We start from the raw sequence: 5,000 nt of genomic DNA, 5'->3' as shown, positions 1-5,000 counted from the left end.
GGTTCTTTTGCGCATGAACTTCGAATATGGATTGATCTTGTGTTAGTGTTCCGTGGTCTTTATGCCGCTCTCTAAATGCTGGGTCTACTGTTGCTGAAACTACTTGTTCCGGTTAAACCACTCACTGACATTCTCCCATTGAAACTGCGGATACTGGCATTCTAACTGATACAAAGATTTCAGAATTGCTGGTGCTAGCAGCTTCTTCTTTCCTTTTTTCTTATTAAGAGACAATTAAGAAGGCAAGTCAAGCACTAAGACAAAGCAGGAATAAGAAAAGTTTCAGAGTTTGGTGGTGAAAGATTTCATTTAGTAAAGGTCAAGTAATGGTTTTTCGTATACTTACTGGGCTAATAGAGATTGAACTGGCTTTGTTAGTGAGAGCTAGCTTTAAGGCTTTATCGCGAGTAGTTGCATAAAGTAGTCATCACTAGGTTCAGCAGTCTATTCTTTTGATCCAAACCCGCGCCAAAAGGGAGTAGCACTTCTCTCACAAAAGCATCCCTACGCACAAGCAAAGTGGAAAGCTGCTCTAACATGGAAATGCAGCTTATGCGGGTCGAGCTCAGCTTATCGATGATGATGTTTTCTCTCTTCGTAGGAACTCTCTAATCACTTCGAAAGTGATTTCCAGCATTTCTATTGGTTGAGGGTATAAGGCTTTGATTGCTATCTAGCCCTTAGGTGTTCACAGCCTAGCTAGCATAAGTTTGAGCAGCTTGGTTTCGAGGGAGAGCATTAGTCTCATCGGGTGGAATATATAAGTGTTATGTGGCCGATGGTTCTCTACGTGGCATTCTCTAAGCTAAGGAGTTTGGGCCTGAGTGGAGGCTATTGGATCTTTATCTCCGGCCGTAGCCGTGCCCGTTTCTACTTCTCCCGGGCTTTCTCCAGACCAGCTAACGCATGAGAGGGAATCGCTCCTGTACCGATCAAGATATTCAGTACGTATTGATTGATTGAAGCAACTAACTCGCCGAGCAGAAGCCTAATCTGAACGTCGTCCTAGTCTTGCCACGGCTTAGTTTGACACATCGATATTGCCTTCGTGTGCACTGATGTACGTATGCTTGACTATCCTTCTCTTTTCAAAATGACCAAAAGAGCGGCCTTAGAGCGCGAAGCCCATATGTCATTCGCACAAGTAGTAGGTTTTTCATCAGTCAGCTAGTAATCGTTCAGCTTCCTTCTACCAGTCAGCCTAAGCCTTCTTTCTAAGAGGTCTCAACGAGCCTCTGACATAGGTTCCAAGCAGTGATCTAGTGAGCCTCTGGCTTGCTTCCTCAGCATCTCCTATTCTTGGCTTTCTCCTCTGTTTCCGGAATTACCACTGGCAGAACTCCCAAACTCATCTACCTTTTACACAACCAAACATTCTTCCTCTATGGCGCAATTCCCGTGGCTTTTAAGACAAGGTATCTGCCTCTCACAGCAGGGTTCAAAGAGTATGAAATAGGCTGTTTTGAAGTTCCAGTAAGAGCCAACATTCTCTCTTCTGCGAGCCATTCTTGTATCGATCTATTTGTTTATGTAACTGTGAATAGACATTCCGCGGAAAACGCTTTCAATTGGATATGAAAAAAGAAGCTTTTTTGGGCTTGTCATTCTTTCCCCAAGAGCTGTTAAAATGGATGGAAGTTCTTTTACCTGGCTGAAGGCTTCTGATTATGAAAAACCGAAGAGGAAAGCCTCAATGGGTCAACCCCTGTGAGAGGACTAGAACGCTAGCATGTTTGCCTTTTCGATGGGGAATCACTTTTTTTCTGAATCAAGCACGAGCCATTTTCTTTTAGTTTGTGATCGGACCGTACCAGTCATAATGAATATTAGGATGTTGAACATCTTGTGATCATCGACAATCTAGATGTCAGACTGGTGATGTGGAGTAGACCTATTAAGGGAAATGGTACGGGCAGGATTGCATTCCCATTTTAGGGATGAATCACTTCAAGGTAGATAAGAGTATTCACTACGACACATCCTTTGACCAGAGATCGGGTCACGGACAGCGGGCAGAGGTTTGTTGATCTGTAGCTCTCGACTTCGTAGTGCCAGCTTGTAGGGCTAGGTCACCTAAAATATGCAAGCACGGGCCCTGTTCCATAATCTTCAATCTTTAAGCTATAAGTGAAATGATAAGGGTAGAAATGAGTGATTTGTTTACGTTTAAGAGGATGATGGACACTTTGAAGTTACACCAACTTCACTTTCTCAATAACCTTGGGGCTTGGCGGAACCAACTGGTTTCACGCCGGGGTCAACTCTTTTGGAAAAACTATGTGCATCAGCCTTTGCTGAAGCCTTATCATGACTGGGTGATGTTGTACTTCTTGACTTCTTTTTTCGGTGTGAATCAAACTGCGCTTTTCGGATGGGAGGGGGATCCTGAGAAGGGGAAAGAAAGAAAACAGGACCTCTGTATGGCAAGCGTCGCAGTAGGTCAATGGGGTCCCTCGCCGTTAAGGTTCCCTCGCGTTCTTAAATAGCGAAATGAAAGTTCAAGGGAAATGAAGAACTTGGCTGTAGATCCAGCCGCTATTGAGGCCGCCCGCCGGAGATGATAGGATTGCCCGAGAGCTATAGCGCGGAACTCGGGTCTTCTTTCCGAGAACTACCACTGGGGTCGTTTCGAGGTCCCCTTCTCCTCCCCCCGAACGGACTGGTTGAAGCAGCCCCATTCTCTAATACTACAACCACCATTGTCCCTATCGCGGGAAGGGAAGCAGCAGTGAAAACTACTAAGACAGAGCGCTCCCACGAAGATACGCACAAGGAGTCTAGTAGGTTAGTTAGAGACTTCGGGAAGAGACGACAACAACAAAAAGAAAGAAAGAGACACGTTGGTTGATGGTTGAAACAGACTCGTTGAAGCCGCAACAGCTGTGAGTGAAGCAGACAACAACAAACTACTCTAGATACAGCTACGGGTGGTTTCAAAGGAAGTGTCAAACTTCTTTCTTCAACTTCTGCTACAAAGCCATTCGCGGGGGCTTCGAAGGCATAGCAATGGCCAGTTACTCAATACCGAGAAATGCTAACACGTCTAAACCAAAGACTACTGATCCCGCATCTGGCCTTAGCGACCTACCCCAATTTATTGTAGAAATTTTCGCGATCAATGATTGGACCATGCAAACTAGAAATACTTTTTCTTGGATAAAGGAACAGGTTACTCGATCCATTTCCGTATCGCTCATGATATATATCATAACTCGGGCATCCATTTCAAGCGCATATCCCATTTTTGCACAGCAGGGTTATGAAAATCCACGAGAAGCGACGGGGCGTATTGTATGTGCCAATTGCCATTTAGCTAATAAGCCCGTGGATATTGAAGTTCCACAAGCGGTACTTCCGGATACTGTATTTGAAGCAGTTGTTCGAATTCCTTATGATATGCAACTGAAGCAAGTTCTTGCTAATGGTAAAAGGGGGGCTTTGAATGTGGGGGCTGTTCTAATTTTACCTGAGGGGTTTGAACTAGCGCCTCCCGATCGTATTTCTCCCGAGATGAAAGAAAAGATAGGCAATCTATCTTTTCAGAGCTATCGCCCCAATAAAAAAAATATTCTTGTGATAGGCCCCGTTCCTGGTCAGAAATATAGTGAAATCACCTTTCCTATTCTTTCCCCAGACCCCGCTACGAAGAAAGATGTTCACTTCTTAAAATATCCTATATACGTAGGCGGAAACAGGGGAAGGGGTCAGATTTATCCCGACGGGAGCAAGAGTAACAATACAGTTTATAATGCTACAGCAGCGGGTATAGTAAGCAAAATCGTACGAAAAGGAAAGGGAGGGTATGAAATAACCATAGCAGATGCGTCGGATGGACGTCAAGTAGTTGATAGTATCCCTCCAGGGCCCCGAACTTCTTGTTTCAGAGGGCGAATCTATCAAATTTGATCAACCATTAACAAGTAATCCGAATGTGGGCGGATTTGGTCAGGGAGATGCAGAAATAGTACTTCAAGATCCATTACGTGTCCAAGGTCTTTTGTTCTTCTTGGCATCTGTTATTTTGGCACAAATATTTTTGGTTCTTAAAAAGAAACAGTTCGAGAAGGTTCAATTGTCCGAAATGAATTTCTAGATTCGCGGATTTATCAACATCAAGTTCGTAAAAATTCTCGTTGGCGATTATGTATGGTCAAAAAATTGAATTATGAAAGAAAAACTTTTGCTTGTTTATATTCTTTTTCTACTAGATGCCGGGAATTCCTTGTACCGTGTTCCTAGTCATAGAGTATGTAGATTGTAAAGAATACTATTTTACTTTCCCCTTTCTTTGTTTTTTTAATCCAAATTGGGGCGGTGCGACTGTGTTACTATTTCCAGATTTAAATGTCATAAAATACACCAATCGTTTTTTATTCGACGAGAATCAAATTCGACTAGATACTAGACATAAGTAAGCGGGGAATAAAAACGGATAAATGCTGGGAAAAAAAATTCTAGAAGGGATTCTTCGTCTTACTAGTCTTCGACACAAGAAGGGGGTGTGGAAAATGCCTTTTCTTGTGTCGAAATAATAATGATTCTTGATCCCGTTCGTCAAAGGTTCCTATTCTTAGTTTCGATTTTTTCCAGATTTATCAGAACTTTTTTTACGTATAATATAATAAGTAGCGGACAAACAAAAAAAGAGAGGGAAATTTATTGAGTAAATAAAACTTCTTCAATAAACTTATAAAAAATAATGTAAATTTTGATGAGATACTAAAAGAAAATAAATAGAGTAAGAGTAAGGTTCGATTAGTATCGAAAGGGTTTGCATTCTATTTAATTTACAGAAATATCGATTATGTCATCCAGGAAATCGGAGGATTCATTCTTTCTTCTAACTTGAAAAGTATCGATACTATTGAAGACCCGGTGTTCCGAATCAATCCAATGAAGCTCATTTTTCAAAAAATCATCACATCAGAGAAGGGTGGAATGGAGTTTTTTGAAATATCGGAAAAAATCCGTTTTGTCATATTTATGAAAAAAGTATTATG

The 5,000-nt window shown here is 42.0% G+C and overlaps 1 protein-coding gene and 1 pseudogene across 1 annotated transcript in view; both read left to right on the top strand.

The window, feature by feature from the left end:
- LOC132290445 (NADH-ubiquinone oxidoreductase chain 5-like) overlaps window positions 1-2,819 on the top strand; it is a 7,507-nt gene extending 4,688 nt beyond the window's left edge. The window contains exon 2 of the mRNA XM_059790096.1: window positions 1-2,819. This exon is cut by the window's left edge and continues 3,504 nt beyond it. The gene's annotated coding sequence lies outside the window, so the exon portion shown is untranslated.
- A 98-nt stretch (window positions 2,820-2,917) lies between these two features.
- The window catches only part of LOC132290440 (cytochrome f-like), a 5,180-nt pseudogene continuing 3,097 nt past the window's right edge, over window positions 2,918-5,000 (top strand).

This window comes from Cornus florida, unplaced genomic scaffold (assembly GCF_030987335.1).
Source record: "Cornus florida cultivar Cherokee Brave unplaced genomic scaffold, ASM3098733v1 CherokeeBrave_3.0.0_Hap2_scaffold_242, whole genome shotgun sequence".
In the NCBI taxonomy this organism is placed as follows: Eukaryota; Viridiplantae; Streptophyta; class Magnoliopsida; order Cornales; family Cornaceae; genus Cornus; species Cornus florida.
Note: the sequence above shows the minus strand (reverse complement) of the source record. Positions and strands in the feature narration are given on the sequence as shown.